General features: G+C 41.8%; 1 pseudogene; it reads left to right on the top strand.

The window, feature by feature from the left end:
* LOC102406482 overlaps positions 1 to 21,918 on the top strand; it is a 91,832-nt pseudogene extending 69,914 nt beyond the window's left edge.
* The last annotated feature ends 3,772 nt before the right edge of the window (positions 21,919 to 25,690 follow it).

Genomic DNA, 25,690 nt, shown 5'->3' with positions numbered 1-25,690 from the left:
GTATTTCACAATAGCATCTATCCACCATTTACCCATCCAACCATCCATCCATTCATCTATCCATCCATCTATCTACTTATTCATTTAACAAATATTTATTGAGCACCCACTATGTTAAAGACCCTGTGTATACAACAACGAACACTTGATTTTGTCCCCGCCTTCATGGAGTTTAACCACTTCATCTACAGGTATCTCTCATTTTCCTGACTGACCATAGTTCTCTTTAGAAAGTTAGTCCCCTACTACATCCTGCTGTGGCCCGACATTTTCATGCGTTTGTGACTTATCTCTCCAGTACAATTATAAGCACAACAAAACCAGAACTGTGTCTAATGCTTTCTGATATCTGTCATGGGGCAGGTCCTGTTGCTACACAGAGAGTGTTTAATCTGTACTTGTGAATGAATCTGCAGGCGCAAATACTCTGCCCAGGTAGGAATGGAAGGTTCCTCTGGTGACTGTACTGGGACTTTGAGACACTGACTCATCCCTTTCCTGGCAGGCCTGCACTGGCCCATGGGTGGGGACTGAAGAGTGAGATGCTTTGTACAACAATCAGATTTAAGTACAAGGAAGAGCATGTACAATAAAAATTAAAAAAAGGAAAAGTGAAATATGACACTGGATGTCCCTGATGAAAAAGTGTGACTGCAGCTGTTTTCTCAGAGTACCATGGGCCACGTGACATCCTGCCATGCCATTCTCATGTCACCTACTGCAATCTGATACATTCTGGACCAGAAACTCCTGTATGGCTACAAACTGAGGCTGGAGTATAAGGGTGGGCTGTCTTAGTCTTAATTATCAAAACCATCAAACTCACCTGTCCTACAAATCTTAGGCATAGAATTTCATTTTTTATCTGTGAATTTCTCCTTTTTTTTTTCACCTAAACTGAGAGCAGGACTGGCCTTTAGCAAACTGCAAATAAAAAGGTTTGGAGTACCCTCAACCTTTATTTTATTCACTCTTTCTCCCCTCCTTCCACCTTAACTGCACTCCTTTTTTCACCCATGGGACTTTCCAGGTGACTGAACTAAACCTGAGCACTATAACTACTGAAGCCCACTCCTTAGAGCCCAGGTTCTGCAACAAAAGAAACCACTGCAATGAGAAGCCCCCACATCTCACCTAGAGAGTAGCAAATGATCGCTGCAACTAGAGAAAGCCTGTGTACAGCAACGAAAAGCCAGCACAGCCAAAAAAAAAAAAAAAAGATAAAAAAATAAGGCTATAAAAAATAAATAGAATCAAGCCTGATGGTAAAGAAGTCTTCCAGTGGAAGTTTGGATATCATCACTTAGAGGTAAAGGCATGAGAAACATTTGGGGCAAGCATACAGTGGCTCTGAGATCATACTAATTGTCAATGACTTGATACTGACTTTAGTGCTTCTGTTTCCTCCTTGCCTTTGTTATCAGGTAGTTTATCTTGGGGTTTCCCTGGTGGCTCAGCAGTAAAGAATCCACCTGCAATGCAGGAGACCAGAAGACTCTGGTTTAATCTCTGGGTCGGGAAGATCCCCTGGAGGAAGAAATGGCAACCTACTCCTGCATTCTTGCTTGGAGAATTCAATGGACCGAGGAGCCTGGTGAGCTACAGTACACAGGATCACAAAGAATCAGACGTGACTGAAGCAACTGAGCATGCATACATGCAGCTTATCTTAAGTTCAAATCTTTTAAAAAGTCAGCTTTTAATCTTTCACTATTGGGAAGACATGAGTTATAAACAAAGGGCATGGTTTCAGATATATCTATTTCCTAGATGCCCCATTTATAGAGTTCGATAGCATGCATCTTTAATAGAATTGACTAAAACTGTTGAAATTGTCAAATATCAAAGGAGAGTTTCTTTTGCTGACTAAGGAGATGAACACATGTCATAAAAGCAGTGACTCTTCAATTAGCTAATGACCTTCCCTGATGGCTCAGATGGTAAAGAATCTGCCTGCAATGTAGGAAACCCAGGCTTGATCCCTGGGTCAGGAAGATTCCCTGGAGAAGGAAATGGCAACCCACTCCAGTATTCTTGCCTGGAGAATTCCATGGACAGAGAAGCCTGGTGGTCTACAGTCCATGGGGTTGCAAACAGTCTGACACAACTGAGTGATTAACACTTGCAACATTTTTGAGAGTCATTCTAATAGTCTATGAGGATAATTCAAGCAATAAAAGTTGTCACAGTGTGATTGATAGTCATTTGCTGCTAGGATTGTCCTGAGTTCAGATGGGGAGTGGTCAGGTCTATGGAGACTGGAAATCAAGAAAGACTTCTTGATTTGAAGTCTTTAACCCTGAACAAAGGTCATTTTTTCCACAAAGTCTTTCCTGGTTTCCAGTCCCTGTGGAATTGACCGATCTCCCTATCTGTATCCTCTACTTATCAGGAGTATGGCCTCTTCTGTTATTTTTTTTTTTTAATTTTATTTTATTTTTAAACTTTACATAACTGTATTAGTTTTGCCAAATATCAAAATGAATCTGCCACAGGTATACATGTGTTCCCCATCCTGAACCCTCCTCCCTCCTCCCTCCCCATTCCATCCCTCTGGGTCGTGGTGCACTGGCCTCTTCTGTTAGACTGTGAGTCTTTCAGGCAGAGATTGGCCCATTCACATCTGTAGCCTCAGTGCTTACAAAATGTCTGTACAAGTGGATGCAATAAAGTATTTGTGAATGAATGAATAAATTTAGCCTTACTCCATTTGTGTGGGTGAACATATCTTTTTTGGATTGAACAGAAATCATAGAAACTTGGAATAAGGTAACTGTTTAGTTTTCACTGGTCTCATCCATTTAAGGTACTGGATTAAAGACACATACAGAGGGGGGTTATGGTAAGGACAAGGGTGTTCTGTCAATTTCAGCTTCCCAGATGATGGTGCAGATAAGTCGTCAAGTGTGTTTTGATACGCATGGTTTGCCCAGGAGTTGGTCAGAGCTCCAGGAACCTATGGGACTTACTCCAGATGTGGCTATTTTAGCAAGTATTTCCTAAGGTAGATAACACACGTTTAAAGTTGAACTGTTCTATGCTATGATTATGTGGGGACCTGAGGCAATACTTTATCCTGTTCAAAATAGCTGAACTCCTCGGCATTGAGATAGTTCTAGCCAAGCTAGGATATTAAAACACCTCCTCTTGCCAAATACAACATGCAGCATGAACCCAGAGCCAATCTGCTAAGACATTGAAAGCAAACACGAGCAGGCAGACATACAAACAGCAATGTACACTGCTTGTAGCATAGATGGTTTTGGACAATTCAAGAATTCTGCATCCCAGCCAAGTGGTGAAAAGTTACAGGACGTGTTTTCATCTTGTTGGTAAAGATGGGGCTGCCTGTCCTCCCAGAGCATAAGACCTGGCCCTTCTTTGTTGGGTTAAGCTCATGTCACTGACAGATCCTCCTGCCCCACCAGGTGACCTTGGGCCTCCGAAGAGCCAGCTCCTTCCAGCAATCAAAAAGTTGCTACAGTTTCCATTCATTGGGGTATTCCTCTCCTTCAGCCTCACCCTCCAATTGTAGTTGGCCTGCTGTGATGATGCTAGCAGAGGCAATGCCAGTCACTCCTCTCTCCCTTTGGATAAAGGAGGAAACTGCTGGGAGGGAAGAGGAAGAAACTCTATTCTGGAGAGGATTAGGAGTAGCTTTGAAGTACAGTGAATGCCACTATTGTTGACTGAATTCTACTCTGTGCTGGGCACTTTATCCCTATTTCATTGAATCCTTCAAACAGTCTGTAAGGTAAATACTAATATTATGAGCTCCACTTTGCCAATGAAGTTCAGAGGGATTAAATAACCCACCAGCTCAGTTAACCAGTGAGGGCTGCCCTCTGATGATTCAGCTTACCCTTCTGTTCCATATGGCCTCCTCTGCGTGTTATGTCCCAAAGGAAAGCTCCCTTAACACCTAGTTCTACAACAGTCTATTACACAGAGTGAAGTCAGAAAAAGTCAGAAAAAGAAAAACAAATATCATATATTAATGCATATATATGGAATCTAGAAAAATGGTACTGATGAACCTATTTGCAGGACAGGAATAGAGACTCGGACATAGAGAACAGTCTTATGGACATAGTGCAGGCAGGAGAGGGTGGGATGAGTTGAGAAAGCAGCATTAAAATTTGTACGTTACCATGTGTAGCATAGCTAGCTAATGGGAAGTTGCTGTATAACACAGGGAGCTCAAGCTGGTGCTCTGTGACAACCTAGAGGGGTGGGATGGGGTGGGAGGTGGGAGGGAGGTTCAAGAGGCAGGGAACATATGTATATCTGGGACTGATTCATATTGATGTCTGGCAGAAACCAACACAACATTGTAAAGTAATTATCCTCCAGTTACAAATAAATGATAGAAAAAGACCTGGTTCTACACTTTCTCCAGGACAATTGAGATGGGGAGAGATGAGCCAAGGGCCACCTCTGGGATAGGAAGAGGCTTAGCGCTCTAGAGAATGACTTCCTCCCTACGCTTGTGTGATGGCGCTTGGCCTTAAATAATTGAAACAAGATGACAAGGATGATCTCAAAAAGAGACCAGGCCTCGGAGCCTGGGCTTCTAGTTGGGGTTGCCTTCCATTCATTCAAACTCCTTTGGAGCCAATTTTGCAGAATTTAAGATTTTATTTATTTAATATAAATTGATATATTTTTCTTGACAGTAATATACACTTCACTGTGCTTGGGAAGGAAGTCTTATGATAGTCATTCTTGGTTATCAGATATTTTCTGAGCAACAACTTAGTAGCTGAAGGGGAAATAGCATTGTAAAGTTTGTCTGTTGACAGCAGCAGCAAGATAATATTAAACTTAATCTCATGTTTATCCTGGTACGACATTATTTAAACAACACGGAAAGAACCATGCTGGCCACTAGGACCAGGCAGTGGTCCTAGGCATCATTGGTCCTAGGCATCATAGGTCATAATCAATGACCAGGCATCATTACCAAAATGATGACTTTGGTAATATATGACTTCCAAATTCTTATTTTTACCTCTCATTAGAAATTTTACTGTCCTGATTTATCCATATAATTTTAACTGATATTTGGTGTTACCAGGGGGGTTTATTTCAATATCCTTAACAATTCCCACTAGGAAACTATTTTTACTACTCACTGCAATTGGATTGTTAAAGTTTCCTGTGTAAGAAAATTAGCATTTTTCCCATAGTTTAAAAAAAAAAAAAAAAAAGCAGACATTAAAAAAAAAGACCTTAAGGGAGAATCTCAGTTTGTGCTCCTGATTTGTGGTGGCTTTTTCTGGTTCATTTTTAAAGTATCCATTACCCAAAAGTCTCTAGAACATGTCCATGTTACAAAGTATAGTTAAACTATAGTTATATTTATAGTATTTTTGTATTTACTTATATTAAATTATATGTTTAAATATAGTTAAGTTACACAAACAATAGTTAAATGAATTACAGAAGCTAGAATAGGAAATCTTCATGAAAGAGAAAGAAGCCAGAAAAATGATGTCTGAGCATCTCTAACCCTCGGAGCCTGCTGTGTAGGTCAAGAGACAGGAGTGGAAAGAGTTGATGAGAAATCTCTTGAAGCACCCTTTTTTCTTCCTGAAAAATCCAGGGATAGCCGAGGAGAGGGGCATTCAGAGCCCTGGGATGCTGTGCCAGGAATAAGGATAACCTGGTATCATGGGCCAAGATGCCCCTCAATAAACATTTGTTGATTTCACTGAGAGTGATGAGTCTTACTAGTGCCCAGGTTCAGAATCATAAACTTCTTGCCTTGAAGCAACTCTGAATTGCCCTTAGATGCAACCAAAGAAATGCAGGTTTTGGAGGGCAAGCTAATGTGATGGAGACAGTTGGTAATTAGACTACTCTGAAATAGTTCCTGTTACACAAAGCTCTTATTTTGACGCAAATCAATGCATCACTCTTTCCCTTTAAACTTTCTCCATTTCCTATGCAACTAAATCACAGCATGACCTTTAACAGCCTCTCAGTCTAAAATTCCCTTTTTCTTGGCTTGGAGGCACCCTGTTGTGTGATCATTCTCTGTAATAATAACGTATTGATGTTGGCTCTTAGAATAATGACTATTTCACTAGGACACTGACTATTGTAACCAAAGGATTAGTTGAAACTACTCTTTTTTTTTGAAAGGAATCCAGCTGGAGAGGATCTTCTGTCCTGTTTGGAACTAATAGTCTTGAGAGGAGACTGTAGATTACATTTAATCCCAGGAATTATGTAGATGACGGAGGACGTTGCTAGAGCCAGGATGACTTGCTGGAGGGAGTCTTTTCTTCAGTCCATCCCTGCCGTACATGCTCCACCATGAACACTTAGAATGCAGCAAAGGTTGTTCACCTGTAACAAGAAGAGCCAATTCTGACTACATGTTGGATCTGTCTCTTTGACTTTCATCTCTGCCTTTCATTGCTTTTATTATTATAATCATACATAATAGCCTGCCTTAGAGAACCTTACCCCTCTGCCTGACTGTTAAACTAAAATGACTTAGTTTAGCTCATAAGGAGCTAACCCTGCCCATCTGTGAATGGCTGAAGGAAAGGAGAAATTAACACATCTCCTATTTTGCAAGATAATGGTCTTTTACTTTACTTCCCCACCTCCTTTCCCTTTCTGCTATGTAAAAGAAAGGGGCATCCATACCTCAATGAGATGGGTTTGGAGACACTAGTCTGCTGTCTTCTTGATCTGCTGGTGTGTGCGTGCTCGTTGTGCCCAACTCTGAGGCCCCACCAGGCTCCTTGTGTCCACCAGGCTCCTTGTGTCCATGAAATTTTTCAGGCAAGAATACTGGAGTGGGTTGCCACTTCCTACTCTAAGGGATCTTCCTGACCCAGGGATGAAACCCATGCCTGTTGCATCTCCTGCATTGGCAGGCAGATTCTTTACCACTAGCGCCATCTGAGAAACCAGATTTTGGAATAAAGTCGTATTCCTAGCCTCGACACCTCAGTTTATTGGTCTGTCATGCAGAGAGCAGAGTGAACTCGGTGTTGATAGCATATTCTTTGCTAAAAATTTTTGCCTCTTGCCTTCTCCATTGTCTCTATCCATTCAGAAAATGCCTACTCATCTTTCTAGATTCAAGTTCAAGTACTGCTTGCTCTACCAGCCTTCCCCAGCCTTCCCCCCAACCCTGTGCTGGAGCAGACACACTGCCGGTGGAGCTGGTGGCGTGCATCTCTTCCCAAATCTTTGCTCAGTGACTTCACTTTGGTATCTTGAAATCAATCAAGGTGGATATATATAAATCAAGGAAATCGCCAAATGCTACAAATAAGAACAGTCTCCCCGACCCCAAAGAGCTCATTTTTATTCATTTACCAGCACCTACTGGGTAACACTCAGCTGGTTACTTTACACAGAGAGAAAACCCTCGATGATAATAGAACAAGGATTATAACATGGAAGAATGATCTTTTCAAGTTGCAAATCTCACATGAGGAAACACACACAGAGAAGGTCTTTGCCACTAATTCCAGTTCTCTTTCTACACACAATTGTGAAGTTCTAAAGTTCTAAGCTGTCTAAAGCAACAGCTTCTGTTTTGGCAACATTTAAGGTGGCAAAGGCTCCCTAGAAAAAGGTACTCCTGGGATTCAGTAAGACAAAGTGACAGTGAGGAAAGCTAAAATGCTGGGTTGGAGGGAGAAGACAGGAGGTAGGGTGGGACAGGGATTCGGAAGCCCTACCACGCCAAGACAGAAAAACCCAAATCCAATCTTTTGATCTCCCTGTGGCTAACAGCTCCAAGCCACACAAAGCTGAGAGAGCCTTTCAAGATGAAGGATTTCCACTCTGTATTTTGTCATTAGCTTTGTTTTTTGTTTTATTTTTGTTATTTTAGCTGAAGGGTGGATTTGGACTGGACTGAGTGTATGTGCTATGGGGAAGGGGCACGCAGCTGTCTCAGAGGTGACAGCAAAGCTTTCTGGGAGCTAAGCCATAATTAAGTGATAGGACAAATGTCAAATTTCAACAAGTGAAGCTCAGGAGAATTATCCGGATATGTTTCTATCCCACATGAAAACACAGGACTAATCCCCAAACAGGGTGTTGATAACAGATACCAGGAACTTATCCTTTGAGATCCTCTTAGGAGTTTAAAGCCAAGTTAATACCATTTGAAAGGTGATGAAAGTTAGGACTTCTATGAAATTGATTTAAGATCCATAAAATATTGCCAAGTGAACTCTAACAAGACTTCTCTGAAGCTTTCAGGTAAGAAGAAATGAAAGAGGGACCAGAAAAACAAATAAAATTTCTAATATAGTTGAAGATTATCATTAGAGATGATACACCCCTAATGAACTCTGCATTAGGGTGGGACAGAGACGGTCACGGAGTTTGGTATTTCTAATAAAAACGAAATTATATGAGCAATCCATGGTCCTTAGTAGTATTTATTTTCAAAGCTCAAGAGTTGTTTATATGTTTTTCCTTTATCCTGTGTTCTTAAAGCCAATTAGTCATGAAGCGGTGTCTCCCACTGTCTTGTTCTGTGGTATGTTTGCCTTCAGTCTGATCCTCAGAGCTCTGGCTCTGGGGAGGAGGTCAGGGGGCGATCTGCTTCCCAGAACTAGCTTTAAAATGCTTTTCTTTCCCCTTGGTTTGTGGTTATCATTAGCAGGGTCATAGACAGGGTTATGTTTTTGAGAAATGCATTCTTTTCTACCCAAGCTGGTGCTACCTACGAAATATCCCTCTCTGCCTGCAAAGAGAGGTTCAAGACATCAAGCGTTCTTGAGTGGGGTTCCCAAGAAAGGGGCTAAGGCACAGTGGTAGTCCTTGAGAAAGCAGGCAAAAGAATTTCAGCAGGCCTTTCTTTGGGTGCCCTCAAGCCTTCCCTTCTCATCACACCATGAGCCGGGCCCTCCGGAAACAGCTCACAGGGTTAACAGCCAGTCCCCCTGTCTGGAACCCAGTGATCCCAGAGCTCCAGGCTCTCAGCGTGTGGACGGCATTTATCTCTACTAGCTCCTTCTAATACATTCTTTCTGCACTCAGTCTGCAACCACAAAGGGATATTATTAAAAACACAAAAAAGACGTAGATAAGAAACTTAATATGCCAATTAAAATACCAAGCAGAAACCAGAAGAATACCATTCTCAGACTTACAATTCCCTGTACATATGCTGCCCCAAAGGAACTCCAGAAAGCACTACCCAAGCTAAAAGGAAATCTTTTAGTCATCTTGGAGCACAACACCGCTTAGAGCTGAGAGATTTACCTCCTGGCTTGAGAGAGGTTTTACACTAAATTATTTGACATCCCCAACTCCCACGTATTGGCAGCTCTGTAATTGTTTGTGAATTCCTAATAATAATAGCTACCATTTCCTAAGTCCTTGGGGCTTCCCTGATATCTCACTTGGTAAAGAATCTGCCTGCAATGCAGGAGACCTGGGTTTGATCCCTGGGTTGGGAAGATCCCCTGGAGGAGGGATAGGCTACCCACTGCAGTCTTCTGGCCTGGAGAATTCCATGGAATATATAGTCCATGGGGTCACAAAGAATCGGACACAACTGAGTGACTTTCATTTTCACTAAGTCCTTATTTGGATCACAAGCCATTAGATGTTATATATATATATATGAGAAGGAAATGGCAACCCACTCCAGAACACTTGCCTGGAAAACCCCATGGATGGAGGAGCCTGGTAGGCTACAGTGCATGAGGTCACAAAGAGTTGGACACGACTGAGCGACTTCACTTCACTTCACTTCACTTCACTTCATACATATATATATACATATAGACACACATATATATACAACCCATATACATGGTCTACCTGGTGGCCCAGATGGTAAAGAATCCATCTGCCTATGCAGAAGACCCAGGTTTGATCCCTGGTTGGGAATATCCCCGGAGAAGGAAATGGAAACTCACTCCAGAATTCTTGCCTGGAGAATCCCATGCACAGGGGACCTGCTGCTGCTGCTGCTAAGTCGCTTCAGTCGTGTCCAACTCTGTGCGACCCCATAGATGGCAGCCCACCAGGCTCCACCATCCCTGGGATTCTCCAGGCAAGAACACTAGAGCGGATTGCCATTTCCTTCTCCAATGCGTGAAAGTGAAAAGTGAAAGTGAAGTTGTTCAGTCGTGTCTGACTCGTAGCGACCCCATGGACTGCAGCCCACCAGGCTTCTCTGTCCATGGGATTTTCCAGGTGAGAGTACTGGAGTGGGGTGCCATTGCCTTCTCCGACATGGGAGCTAGGCAGGTTATAGTCCTGGGTCACAAAGAGTCAAACAAACATGACAGAAAGACTTTCATACACACACACACATACACACACACACACATATAATTTTATGCTCATAAGAACTCTATAAGAGAACTCTGTACTAAGCCATAAAAAAGAATGAAATAATGCCATTTACAGCTACATGGATGGACCTAGAGATTATCATACTAAGTGAAATAAGCCAGACAAAGGCAAATATCATATGATATCACTTACATGTGGAATCTAAAAAAAAATACAAATTAATTTACTTACAAAATAGAAACAGACTCATAGACATAGAAAAATAAGCTATGGTTACCAAAGGGGAAAGGTGGAAGGGAGTGGTAAATCAGGAATTTGGGTGTAACATATACACACTGCTGTATATAAAATAGATAATCAACAAGGACCTACTGTATAGCACAGTGAACTATACTCAGTATTATGTAATAACCTATATGGGAAAAGAATCATTGTGCTGTATACCTGAAATTAACATAACACTATAAATTGTACTTCAACAAAAATTTTTTTTTAAATTTCTACTATCCAGAAAAAATAGAACTCTATAAGATAGGTATTGCTGCTGCTGCTAAGTCGCGTCAGTCGTGTCCTACTCTGTGCAACCCCATAGACGGAAGCCCACCAATACCCCCATATTATAGATGAAGAAATTAAATGTTTAAAAATTTATTAATTTTCTTACCTTATGCCAGGTGCTGGGATAGGGCTTTTACACAAATGACTTCATTTTCCTTGGCTTGTCTTTGACTTAACACTTCCGAAATGCCAAGTATTCCAAGAGCTTTGCACATATTAATGCACATAATTCTCCCAACAGTACAATGATGTAGATGCCATCATATGGCCACTTTTCAGATGGTGAGGTGGAGCAGAGAGGTTAAGGGCTTTTCCATAGTTAAGTGGTAGAGCCAGGAGATGAACCCAGTCTGGCTTTCAGACATAGACTGAGCACATGGAGCCTAAACCACCTGAATACATTGCTTCGTCTCACAGCTACCCTCTCAGGTGGGTGGGTGTTGTTTCAGACAAGACCATTTGCCCAAGAACCTCCAGCAGAAGAGGTTTTGAAGTGAGGTCTCTGGGACCCTAGGGCCTTGTTCAAGTGACCTGCTGTCTATCCATCCTGCCTTTCCCCATTAGGGCCTTGGAGCTTCAGATATTTCAGGAATAAAAAAAGGAACTTTACCAACTGCTCACCAGAATGAAGGACTGGACTCTGTTCCTAGTATATATTCAGTAAGCATTCTTAGCTAATTCTGAACATTAATTAGACATTACTTAGAAGGGAACAGATGCTCACATAGCATGGATCAGGGGCCACAAGATATTTCTTTTGGTTCTCATCCAAATTGCACAATATAGAAATCTTTGCAAAATAATACTTGTGTAAAAGTAATGGACATTGTGCCAGATGCTGCTTATCACTGTTATTTATCATTCTCTTTATTTTATTCTTATATTTTAAAAATTGAAACCAGCATGAAAAGAACATTTCAATATTGTTATATATATGTATGTATATATGTGTCTATGCATATATATCCACATACATACACAAATACAAACAGAATTACATCTTTCAATCTTGGAACTGCCTGTTTTAAGTTGCATGTAACTTCTCTCAAATTCTTTCCTAAAAAATTTACAATAAAGAAAAGTTCATGAGAGATGCTAAACACAGATAGAATGTTTGGTTTTACTTAAGCGGAAGTTTAAATATAAATAATTTTTGTAAAGCAAAGAATATCTTAGGACTTAAAATCAAGTTCAGAGAGATGATTTCTGTTGGACGCCCAATGACCTCTACTTTGTGGTATTCATGTCTTTGTATAAGCCCCTCTACTTGATCATCAGTTCAGTCGCTCAGTCGTGTCTAACTCTTTGCGACCCCATGGACTGCAGCATAACAGGCCTCCCTCCCCATCACCAACTCCCAGAGTTTACTCAAATTCATGTCCATTGAGTCGGTGATGCCATCCAACCATCTCATCCTCTATTGTCCCCTTCTCCTCCTGCCTTCAATCTTTGCCAGCATCAGGGTCTTTTCAAATGAGTCAGTTCTTCACATCAGGTGGCCAAAGTATTGGAGTTTCAGCTTCAGCTTCAGCATCAGTCCTTCCAATGAATATTCAGGACTGATTTCCTTTAGGATGGACTGGTTGGATCTCCTTGCAGTCCAAGGGACTCTCAAGACTCTTCTTCAACACCACAGTTCAAAAGCATCAACTCTTTGGTGCTCTGCTTTCTTCACAGTCCAACTCTCACATCCATACATGACCACTGGAAAAACCATAGCCTTGACTAGACGGACCTTTGTTGGCAAAGTAAAGTCTCTGCTTTTTAATATGCTGTCTAGGTTGGTCATAGCTTTTCTTCCAAGGAGTAAGCATCTTTTAATTTCATGGCTGCAATCACCATCTGCAGTGATTTTGGAGCCCCCAAAAATAAAGTCTGTCACTGTTTCCATTATTTCTCCATCTATTTGCTATGAAGTGATGGGACCAGATGCCATGACCTCAGTTTTCTGAATGTTGAGCTTTAAATGAACTTTTTCACTCTCCTCTTTCACTTTCATCAAGAGGCTCTTTAAGTATTCTTCATTTTCTGCCATAAGGGTGGTGTCATCTGCATATCTGAGGTTATTGATATTTCTCCCGGCAATCTTGATTCCAGCTTGTGCTTCTTCCAACCTAGTATTTCTCATGATGTACTCTGCATATAAGTTAAATAAGCAGGGTGACAATATACAGCCTTGACGTTCTCCTTTTCCTATTTGGAACCAGTCTGTTCTTCCATGTCCAGTTCTAACTGTTGCTTCCTGACCTGCATACAGTTTTCTCAAGAGGAAGGCCGGGTGGTCTGGTATTCCCATCTCTTTAAGAATTTTCCAGTTTATTGTGATTCACACAGTCAAAGGCTTTGGCATAGTCAATAAAGCAGAAGTAGATGTTTTTCTGGAACTCTCTTGCTTTTTCGATGATCCAGCGAATGTTGGTAATTTGATCTCTGGTTCTTCTGCCTTTTCTAAAACCAGCTTGAACATCTGGAAGTTCATGGCTCACGTACTTTTGAAGCCTGGCTTGGAGAATTTTGAGCATAACTTTACTAGCATGTGAGATGAGTGCAATTGTGTGGTAGTTTGAGTATTCTTTGGCATTGCCTTTCTTTGGAACTGGAATGAAAACTGACCTTTTCCAGCCCTGTGGCCACTGCTGAGTTTTCCAAATTTGCTGGCATTTTGAGTATACTACTTTCACAGCATCATTGGTTGGACTTACTGACTCATTTCTACAGACAAGAACACAGGAGAAGTGATGGCATGTTATCTCAAGATAAGTTATAAAAGGACAGTGGCTTCAGTCTCCAGTGTTCTCTCTCACTCCCAATTACTCACCCTGGAGGAGCCAGCTGCCATGCTGTGAGGTGCCCTTGTGGGGAGGTCCCCATGGCAAAAATGTATGTCTCCTGCCAACAGCCAGTGAGAATGTGAGACCTACCAACAGCCATGTGGGTGAGCCTGGATATGCTGGCAGCCCCCAGCCCAAACCTTGACTGCAGCCTTGGGAGAGACCCTGAGTCAGAAGCACCCAGTCTAGCTGCATCCAGACTCTTGACTCATAGAACTTGTGAGATAATAAATTTTTGTTGCTTTAAGCCAACTGAGTGTGGTGGTAATTTGTTGAGCAGCCCTGAATAATCAATAAAGAGCTTCCCTGGTGATTCAGTGGTAAAGAATTTGCCTGCAATGCAGGAGACCTGGATTTGATCCCTGGGTTGGGAATATCCTCTAGAGAAGGAAATGGCAAGCCTCTCCAGTATTCTTGCCTGGGAAATCCCATGGACAGAATCCTTGGGGTCACGAGTCAGATAGGACTTAGTGACTAAACTACCACCACCATAGTCAATAATGCAACAACAACAAAAAAAAAGGATAGGCTACGGAGCCAAGGAAAGCTTGACTAAAGTCTACTTGAGTAACACAGCTGTGCGATGGTGGACAATTTAACCTCTTTGAGCCTCCACTTCCTCATCTATGAAGCAGAATAATGGTTAATACCTTACAAGACTATTACCATTATTCAATTGAATAACATTTACTAAGTGACTAGTGAAAGGTCTGAGATAATTTGGGTGCTGCTGGGCTACATCCCACAAGCCTGCAAGCCCTATACTTGCTTATCCTCAAGACCAAAGAAAGAGTCTGGAGTCAGTGACAGAGACATCAATGGTTTAATGGATGGGGCGATCTTACACGTATGAAGTCAGGTCCTGGAACAACATCTGACCCTGTGTGGCCGATGGCAGGCAAGACATGGCAGCAGGCTTTGCTCCATGGTGGGGTAGGTGTAGGGGGATAGGGAGGGTAGTGTGTGCGTGTTTTCAGTTACAAGCGGAACTGACAGTCAGGTTGACAGTCTGTTACCAGGGAAGCCCACTGAGGAAGATGCCCTTCACTGCTATCATAGTGGAGATGGTTCTGATCTAAAGATTAGAACCATCACTTGCTGGGTCTGAGGGCAAGTACTGATTAGGCTCTGTGATTATGAGGGAAGGTCAGACAGGTGAGTAGGATGTTAATGAAGCAGGGACTGGTCAAGCAGGGGATGTATAGAGAGCAAGAGAGCAGCCATCTTGAGTGGCCTGACCATTCAGATGCTAATCTAATATTTCCTGTCTCTTTCCTCCCCTCTCAGTACTCCCTTTGTTCCCATCTTTCTTCTTTATTACCCTTTATTGAGCAATGAAGTATTTGAAACAATAGTGAGAGTGGAAAATTTTGAGTCCAGTGGTGTTTAAGAAGACAGGATAGAGCAGAACCTCAAACATCGTGACAGTAACACTTGCCCTAGAGGTGCAGGAAGAGATGAGCAGTCACCCCGAAAGACGCGTTTTCTTGCCAACAGGTTTGTTTTCTGATTTCATTACAGGACTGGTTATAAAGATATGCAGGTGTTTAGTTATCTCTTCCCCCTAAACTGAATATTCTCAGAGTGATGAATGAAAGATGAACTCAAGTTACCATGATTTTTCCCATAGTGTTAAATATACACTGTCTTCTCCCAACATTTCTGAAACTAATTTTATTCTTTTTCTGGGGAAGAATAAAACTGAAGAAAAGAGCAAACCAGAGGTTCAGCAGCCTTTGGCAGCTCCTCCGAGGTATACAGAGGCCCCAGGTTCCCAGCTGAGAGCAGGGTCTAATATCTGAAATGAAACAAAAGCATTTATTGACTGTTAGGCAGACAGACAGAGGAGCCTGGTGGGCTACAGTCCATGGGGTTGCAAAGAGTCGGACACGATTAAGCACACACATGCACAGAAGCAAGCAGCTTACATTTCCTGATACTCCAAGACCAGTCCTAAATTCATCTTAGTTAAAAGTTTGGTTATAGGGCTTTCCTGGTGGCTCAGAGCTATAGAATCTGCTTGCCAATGCAGGAGACTCAAGGTTGATCCCTGGTCCAGGAAGATCCCACATGCTGTGGAGCAAGTAAGCCCATGCACCACAATTATTGAGCCTGTGCGCTAGAGCCTGGGAGCTGCAAATACTGAGCCCACACATCATAACTACTGGAGCCTGCATGCCCTAGAGCCCATGCTCTGCAGTAAGAGAAGCCATTGCAGTAAGAAGCCTGTGTACCGCAACTGCAGAGTAGCCCAGCTCGCCGCAAGTAGAGAAAAGCTCGAGCAGCAACGAAGACCCAGCACAGCCAAAAGAAAGTTTGTTTACAGTATGGCAAGTGTCAAAGAGCACTAGAAACGGCGAGGAGAACCACCTGCTGGTCCTCTGTCATCCACTTGCCACGTGACCATGAACCTAGATAACAATATTTCTGAAGTTAAAAGAGAGGAAGAAATGGTCCCTAAGATTCCTTCTGGTGAAAAAAGCCATTAAACTAGTTACAGTCTTCCATTTTCCTTCCCTGTCCCGGCCTCCTGCTCCCTGAACTGAGCCTTCTACTTAGATATGTCTGAACCAGAAACAAATAAATATAACATTATGCTGTAATTTAGAGCACATAAAGTCTGCTTTTGATTATAAAATCTGGATTTAGAATGAGAACTCCTGATAGCCTGTAGTGGTGGGAGCAAAATGTATATGGAGCTAGGCATGGGGATAAAATTAAAGCCTCATATCCCTCAGTATGAAGTCAACACACAGTGCTTAACACTAAAAAGTGAAGAAGTAGCAATACACAAATGCTATTGAGAGATAAGAAAATAAATATCAAAAGAACTGACTGAAGACTTAAAAGTGAATGAGTCTGGGAAAAAAGGGGACTGCTATTCTTTATAACAAGACTATTAAAATATCAATTCTTAGAAGTAAATACTTTTAAACTTTGATTAAAAAATAAAAACGACAACTAATAAACACATTCTCTCAAAAAATAAAAACATTTAAGCAGTAGTGGATATGCAGGCAGACAGTAGATGAGGCAAGTATTAGTCGATACGAGGTAGGCCCATGTAAACACTGCAAGCCAGGAGGAGATTTTTAGTCTTTATTCTAAAATCTGTGGAAAACCCCCAAAATAACTTAAACAGAGATGCCACACGATCAGATCTGCTTTTGAAAACAGCAATCCATAAGACTAAAATTCACGAGAAGAGGGATCAAAACAGTTTACTGTAACCGATGCATCTAGAGGCAGAGCCTGATGGCTCTCAATAAATAACTGATGAATGAATGAAAGTCCATTTCCTTCCGCATGTCTGCTTTCTCATCTGTGTAATGGGGAGAATAAACCCACTTCTTACCTTGTCTGCCTTTTTTTTTTTTATCTATTTCCAAGAAGACTGGGAAGATAAATGATGTAATAAATATAAAATATCTTGAGCATCTTATGAAGCGCCAGTCCTTAAAAGAGTGGTAGCAAAAAGATCCTGGTAGGCTGAGAAGTAACACATCTGTAAATTACATTAAATATAAATATCTGCTCTAGTTTATGACGGTAGAATTATCCCGAATGAAACAGTGAGGGACTGAGAGTCCACTTCAGAAAAACTGATTGCTGAAATTGTTTTTCCATTTGCATTTAAAGATGTTTAGACTGAAGTAAACATTTTCTTCTTGGGAGCACACTATAAATGCAGCCTAGTCAATAAGTCAGGTTGTGTGTGTGTGTGTATGTGTTTGTGTGTGTAAACACACATATGTATTGCATATTTATCATATGAGCATGCTTTCTAGAAATTTATGTGAGCAGCAGGAGTTTGTCATAAGCAATAAAATCTTTTATGTGGATTCTTTCCCATTCTTTCCAAGGGGATTTCTCTCTCTCTTTTTTTTTTTTTTTTTTCCACAGCTCAGTTTCAGACTCAAGTGAGTCCCTGCTGCTATTTTTTCCCCAGTCACTCTTGTCTTCCTTGCCTTTGCCAGAGCACACTGAAGCGAAAGGCGGGCCATTCTTGGACTGGTATTTGCTGATTAAATGAGGACTTTTGGCATCAATGGCCTTTTGCAGTTTGGCAGGTCATGAAGAGCTGGAGGAAACATTCCCATCCCATATTATTTGTGACAGAATTCAGGTGATTACAGAACAGAGAAGTTCACGGAACTATTAACATTCCCCCGAGAGATCACTGTTGAAAGGATGAACCATGAGGGATATTTGAAGTGTGTGAAAGGCCTTCCTTGCCTCACTCCGACTCTTACTGTCAGAGCTGGATACTTGCAGCCTAAAGTCTTCACTCTGCCTTTGTGGCACTGAAATAGTCTCACTTTACCTTGACATTGTCAGGCACCCAAGCACTGAACTTGAGATTCACCATAATAGCTCTAGCCTCACTCTTAGTCTGCCCCTGCATCCGTCTTTCTACCTCACTCATTCTATCTTACAAATATGAAAAAATCTTCTCAGGTGTTAACTAAAAAATAAATTCCATCAGTCTTTAATTTGTTTGCAGAGAAATAGAAAAAATGGAAGATTTATAAAGTGGAAAATACAAAACATTTTTGAAAGAAACTAAAGACCTAAATAAATAGGTCAATCCCATGTTCATGGATCAGAAGATTTAAGGTTGCTAAGAGAGCAATACTCCCCCAACTTATTTACAGATGTGACATATTCTATTAAAATCTCAGCTGCCTTTTTTTTTTTTTTACCAGATATTAACAAGCTGTTCCTAAATTTATATGGAAATCTAGGGATCCAAAATAGCCAAAACAATCTTTAAAAAGAACAAAGTTAGAAGACTCATACTTCCTGATCTGAAGACTCTCTATGCTGCTGCTGCTAAGTCACTTCAGTCATGTCTGACTCTGTGTGACCCCATAGACGGCAGCCCACCAGGCTCCCCCGTCCCTGGGATTATCCAGGCAAGAACAGTGGAGTGGCTTGCCATTTCCTTCTCCAATGCATGAAAGTGAAAAGGGAAAGTGAAGTCGCTCAAGTCGTGTCCGACCCTCAGCGACCCCATGGACTGCAGCCTACCAGGCTTCTCCATCCATGGGATTTTCCAGGCAGAAGTACTGGAGTGGGGTGCCATTGCCTTCTCCGGAAGACTCTCTATAGATCTACAGTAATCAAGACAGTGTGATTTTGGCATAACGAAACACATACTGATCAATGGAATAGAACTGATGGGAGAGAAATAAACTCTTACATTTATGTCAAAGAACAAGGGTGCCCAAACAATTCAATGTGTAAAGAATTATCTTTCACAAAGGGTGCTAAGACAACTAGATATTCACATGGAATGAATGAAGTTGAACCCCTTACCTTAAAAAATATATGGAATTAAGTGGAAATGGATTATAGACCTCAATGTAAGAGCTAAAACAATAAAGAAAGCATAGGTGTAAGTTTTTGTGATTTGGATTATATAATCATTTTTTAGGATCACCAAAGTACAAACATACACAAAAAACATTGGACTTCATCAAAATTTAAAATTTTCATACTTCAAAGGATGCCATCAAGAAAGTAAAAGACAACTCAGAGGATTAGAGAAAATACTTGCAAATCATATATCTGCTAAGAGATTATATTCAGTGTCTATAAGCAATACATAATTCAAGGATAAAAGACTAATAATCCAATGAAAAATGAATTTGAATAGAAACTACTCTGGAAGAGATGTGCAAATTGGCAATAAGCTCATGAAAAGATGTCCAACATCCTTAGTCATTAGACAAATGAAAATCCAAATCACAATGAGATACCATTTTGTATCGACTAGGATGGCTACAATCAAAAAGACAGATAATAACAAGCATTGATTAGTAAGTGGAGAAAGTAGGAATACCATCTAGAGGCAAATATCCAGGAGAACTGAACACATGTCAACACAAAAACTTATACACAAATGTTCATAGTGGCATTATAATAATAGACCAAAAGTAGAAGCTGCAAATATCTATCAGTTGATGAATGAATGAACGAAATGATACATCCATACAGTGGATATACAAAGCAGTATAGCCATACAACGGGTTATTCAGTGATAAAAAGGACTGAAGCATTGATACATGCTGTAATATGGATGGGCCTTGAAAACATACTAAGTGAAAAAAGTCAGACACAAAAGTCTACATATTATGTGAGTTCACTTATCTGAAATGTCTCAAGTAGGGAAATTCATAGAGATAGAAATTAATAGATAAGTAGTCTCCACCCAGGCACCACTCTGCTGGGACTCAAGGGTTGTGTGGCTGCTACCTGGGCCTCAGGGTCCTTGTGGGGATTCAGCCCTTCAGCACTGCTACCACAAGCCCAGCTCTTTCTGAGGTCACGTCAGTAGTGCTCCAGGCTGCCAGAGACTATGCTGACCAAACACTTCCATTGCCAAAGGCATGTGCCACCCCTGGGCACATGGTGGCTGTCGTTGGTGCAGTGGTAGATGTCCAATTTGCTGAGGAGCTGCCACCCATCCTAAATGCCCTGGAAGTGCAAGGCAGGGAGACCAAGCTGGTTTTGGAGGTGGCCCAGTCCTTGAGTGAGAGAACAATAAGGACCATTGCAGTGGATGGTATGGGAAGCATGGTTAGAGGCCAGAATGTCCTGGATTCTGGTACATCAATCAAAATTCCTGTTGGCCCTGAGACCTTGTGTAGATTTGTGAATGTCACTGGAGAACCTTTGATGAGAGGGGTCCCATCAAAACCAAACAATTTGTTGCTATTTGTGCTGAAGTTCCTGAATTCATGGCGATGAGTGTTGAGCAGGAAATTCTGGTTACTGGTACAAAGATTGTGGATCTGCTGGCTCCCTATGCCAAAGGTGGCAAAATTGAGCACTTTGTTGGTGCTGGAATTGGCAAGACAGTACTGATCATAGAGTTAATCAACAACGTTGTTAAGCCTGTGGTGGGTACTCTGTGTTTGCTGGTGTTGGTGAGAGGATGCAAGAGGATAATGACTTATACCATGAAATGACTGAGTCTGGTGACACCAACTTAAAAAATTCTACCTCCAAGGTAGCACTGATATATGATCAAATGAGTGAACTGCCTGGTGCTTGAGTTTGGCAACTCTGACTATGTTGACTGTAGCTGAATACTTCAGAGACCAAGAAGGTCAAGATGTATTGTTGCTTATTGATACCATCTTTTGTTTCACCCAGGCTGGCTCAGAGGTATTGGCTTTATTGGGCAGAAGCCCTTCTGCAGTGGGTTATCAGCCTACCTTGGCCACTGACACGGGTACCATGCAGGAAAGAATAACCATCACCCAAAGAGATCTATCACATCTCTAAGGCTATCTACATGCCTGCTGATTACTTGACTGGCCCTGTCCCTGCCACTACTTATGCCCATGTGGATGCGCACCACTGTGCTGTCCCATGTTATTGCTGAGCTGGGCATCTATCCAGCTATGGATTCTCTGGACTCCACCTCTTGCATAATGGATCCCATTGTTGGCAATGAGCATTATGATGTTGCCTCTGGGGTGCAAAAGATACTGTTGTTATTACTACTTAGTTGCTAAGTCATGTCTGAGTCTTTTGTGACTCCAAGGACTGTAGCCCACTAGGCTCCCCTGTCTATGGGATTTCCCAGGCAAGAATATTGGAGTAGTTTGCTATTTCCTTCTTCAGGAGATCTTCCTGACCCAAGGATCAAACCTGCCTCTCCCCCATTGCAGGTGGATTCTTTACTTCTGAGTCACTGGGGAAACCCAATTATGATAATAGGTAGAATTTATTGAAACCTCAACATACTCCAGGTAGTGTGGCAAGCACTTTATATTATTCTCAACTATTAATTGTTTCCATGCAAATGATCCTGTGTGTGTTAGTCACTCAGTCGTGTCCAACTTTTTGCGACCCCATGAACCACAGCCTGCCAGGCTCCTCTGAACATGGAATTCTCCAGGCAAGAATACTAGAGTGGGCTACCATTTATAGGATTACAAATCCCTCCAGAACATCATTGCCGTCTTGGGTATAGATGAACTTTCTGAAGAAAAGTTAACTGTGTCCTGTGCACTGAAAATACAGCTCTTCTTGTCTCAGGCATTCCAGGTGGCCGAGGTCTTTACCTGTCATATGCGGAAACTGGTACCTCGAAGGAGATCATCAAAGGATACCAGCAGATTTTGGCAGGTGAATATGACCATCTCCCAGAATGGGCCTCTATATGGTGCGACCCACTGAAGAAGCTGAGGCAAAAGCTGATAAGCCCACTGAAGAGCACTAGGGAGGGTGTCCTTTCAGCAAACTAAGCACTCATCCTCCAACTGTCCCTCTCCTTGCCCCTAATCCCAAAATCACCGTTTTCTCTCTGGGCCACTTGAGAGGCTGTATTAAAGACGTTGTATTCTGTCTGAAGATATTTAGGGTTTCTAGTGTTGCCAAGGACTGGAGGGAGAGGGAAATGGAGAATGACTGTTAATAGACATGGAGATTTTTGGAGGGAATGACAAAATGTTCTGGAATTAGGTAGTGATGGTTGTAAAACCTTGGGAGCATACTCAAAACCACTGAATTGGGCACATTAAATTTTGATGGAGCGTATTATATTGCAAAACAAATTTGAAAAGATTATTGTTAAAATGCATAATCAGTTCAGTTCAGTTCAGTCACTCAGTCGTGTCCAACACTTTGCAACCCCATGGACTACAGCACGCCAGGCCTCCCTGTCCATCACCAACTCCCAGAGTTTACACAAATTCATGTCCATTGAGTCGGTGATGCCATCCAACCATCTCATCCTCTGTCATCCCCTTCTCCTCCTCCCTTCAATCTTTCCCAGCAGCAGGGTCTTTCCCAATGAGTCAGCCCTTCGCATCAGGTGGCCAAAGTACTGGAGTTTCAGCTTCAACATTAGTCCTTCCAATGAACACCCAGGACTGATCTCCTTTAGGATGGACTGGTTGGATCTCCTTGCAGTCCAAGGGACTCTCAAGAGTCTTCTCCCACACCACAGTTTAAAAGCATCATTTCTACAGTGCTCAGCTTTCTTCACAGTCCAACTCTCACATCCATACATGACAACTGGAAAACCCATAGCCTTGACTAGATGGACTTTTGTTGGCAAAGTAAAGTCTCTGCTTTTTAATATGCTGTCTAGGTTGGTCATAACTTTTCTTCCAAGAAGCAAGCGTCTTTTAATTTCATGGCTGCAGTCACTATCTGCAGTGATTTTGGAGCCCAAAATATAAAGTCTGTCACTGTTTCCCCATCTATTTGCCATGAAGTGATGGGAACGGATGCCATGATCTTAGTTTCCTGAATATTGAGCTTTAAGTGAACTTTTCACTCTCCTCTTTCACTTTCATCAAGAGGCTTTTTAGTTCTTCTTCCCTTTCTGCCATAAGGGTGGTGTCATCTGTATATCTGAGGTTATTGATATTTCTCCTGGCAATCTTGATTCCAGCTTGTGCTTCATCCAGCCCAGCGTTTCTCATGATGTACTCTGCATAAAGTTAAATAAGCAGGGTGACAATATACAGCCTCGATGTACTCCTTTCCTGATTTGGAACCCTGTTGTTTCATGTCCAGTTCTAACTGTTGCTTCCTGACCTGCATACAGATTTCTCAGGAGGCAGGTAAGGTGGTCCAGTATTCCCATCTCTTGAAGAATTTTCCAGTTTGTGGCAATCCACACAGTCAAAGACTTTGGCATAGTCAATAAAGCAGAGGTAGATTTTTGGGGGGGCTTCCCTCATAGCTCAGTAGATAAAGAATCTACCTGCAATGCGGGAGACCCAGGTTCAATTCTTGGGTCGGGAAGATCCCCTGGAGAAGGAAATGGCAACCCACTCCAGTATTCTTGCCTAGAGAATCCCATTGACAGAGGAGCCTGGCAGGCTACAGTCCATGGGGTCGCAAGAGTTGGACACAACTTAGTGACTAAAGCACCACAGGTGTTTTTCTAAAACTCCCTTGTTTTTTCAATAATCCAACATATGTTGGCAATTTGATCTCTGGTTCCTCTGCCTTTTCTAAAACCAGCTTGAACATCTGGAAGTTCACGGTTCATGTATTGTTGAAGCCTGGCTTGGAGAATTTTGAGCATTACTTTACTAGTGTATGAGATGAGTGCAATTGTGCAGTAGTTTGAGCATTCTTTGGCACTGCCTTTCTTTGGAACTGGAATGAAAACTGACCCTTTCCAGTCCTGTGGCCACTGCTGAGTTTTCCAAATTTGCTGGCATATTGAGTGCAGCACTTAAGCAGCAGCATCTTTTAGGATTTAAAATAGCTCAACTGAAATTCCATCACTTCCACTAGCTTTGTTTGTAGTGCTGCTTCCTAAGGTCCAGTTGACTTCGCATTCCAGGATGTCTGGCTCTAGGTGAGTGATTACACCATCGTGATTATCTGGGTTGTGAAGATCTTTTTGTGTAGTTCTTCTGTGTATTGCTACCACCTCTTCTTAATATCTTCTGCTTCTATTAGGTCCATATGATTTCTGTCCTTTATTGAGTCCATCTTTGCACAAAATGTTCCCTTGGTATCTCTAATTTTCTTGAAGAGATCACTAGTCTTTCCCATTCTATTGTTTTCCTCTATTTCTTTGCACTGATCACTGAGGAAAGCTTTCTTATCTCTCCTTGCTATTCTTGGGAACTCTGTATTCAAATGGGTATATCTTTCCTTTTCTCCTTTGCTTTTCACTTCTCTTCTTTTCACAGCTATTTGTAAGGCCTCCTCAGACAGCCATTTGCTTTCTTGCATTTCTTTTTCTTGGGGATGGTCTTGCTCCCTGTCTCCTATACAGTGTTATGAACTTCCATCCATAGTTCATCAGGCACTCTGTCTATCAAATCTAGTCCCTTAGATCTATTTCTCACTTCCACTGTATAATCATAAGGGATTTGATTTAGGTCATACCTGAATGGTCTAGTGGTTTTCTCCACTTTTTTCAATTTAAGTCTGAATTTGGCAATAAGGAGCTCATGATCTGAGCCACAGTCAGCTCTTGGTCTTGCTTCTCCATCTTTGGCTGCAGAGAATATAATCAATCTGATTTCAGTGTTGACCATCTGGTGATGTCCATGTGTAGAGTCTTCTCTTGTGTTGTTGGAAGAGGGTGTTTGCTATGACCAGTGCGTTCTCTTGGCAAAACTCTATTAGCCTTTGCCCTGCTTCATTCTGTACTCCAAGGCCAAATTTGTCTGTTACTCCAGGTGTTTCTTGACTTCCTACTTTTGCATTCCAGTCCCGTGTAATGAAAAGGACATCTTTTTTGGGGTGTTAGTTCTAGCAGGTCTTGTAGGTCTTCACAGTACCATTCAACTTTAGCTTCTTCAGCATTACTGGTTGTGGCATAGACTTGGATTACCGTGATACTGAATGGTTTGCCTTGGAAACGAACAGAGATCATTCTGTCGTTTTTGAGATTGCATCCAAGTACTGCATTTCGGACTCTTTTGTTGAGTATGAGGGCTACTCCATTTCTTCTAAGGGATTCCTGCCCACAGTAGTAGATATAATGGTCATCTGAGTTATATTCACCCATTCCAGTCCATTTTAGTTTGCTGATTCCTAAAATGTTGACATTCACTCTTGCTATCTCCTGTTTGACCACTTCCAATTTTCCTTGATTCATGGACCTGACATTCCAGGTTCCTATGCAATATTGCTCTTTACAGCATTGTACTTTGCTTCTATCACCAGTCTCATCCACAGCTGGGTATTTTTTTTTTTTTTTTTTTTTTTGCTTTGGCTCCATCCCTTCATTCTTTCTGGAGCTATTTCTCTACTGATCTCCAGTAGCCTGTTGGGCACCTACTGACCGGGGAGTTCATCTTTCAGTGTCCTATCCTTTTGCCTTTTCATATTGTTCATGGGGTTCTCAAGGCAAGAATACTGAAGTGGTTTGCCATTCCCGTCTCCAGTGGGCCACATTTTGTCAGAACTCTCCCCCATGACCTGTCCTTCTTGGGTGGCCCTACACGGCATGGCTTATAGTTTCATTGAGTTAGACAAGGCTGTGATCCATGTGATCAGATTGATTAGTTTTC

The sequence above is a fragment of the Bubalus bubalis genome, chromosome 6 (genome assembly GCF_019923935.1).
Source record: "Bubalus bubalis isolate 160015118507 breed Murrah chromosome 6, NDDB_SH_1, whole genome shotgun sequence".
Classification (NCBI taxonomy): Eukaryota; Metazoa; Chordata; class Mammalia; order Artiodactyla; family Bovidae; genus Bubalus; species Bubalus bubalis.
The sequence above is the reverse complement of the archived record's forward strand: the minus strand, read 5'-3'. Positions and strand labels throughout refer to the sequence as shown.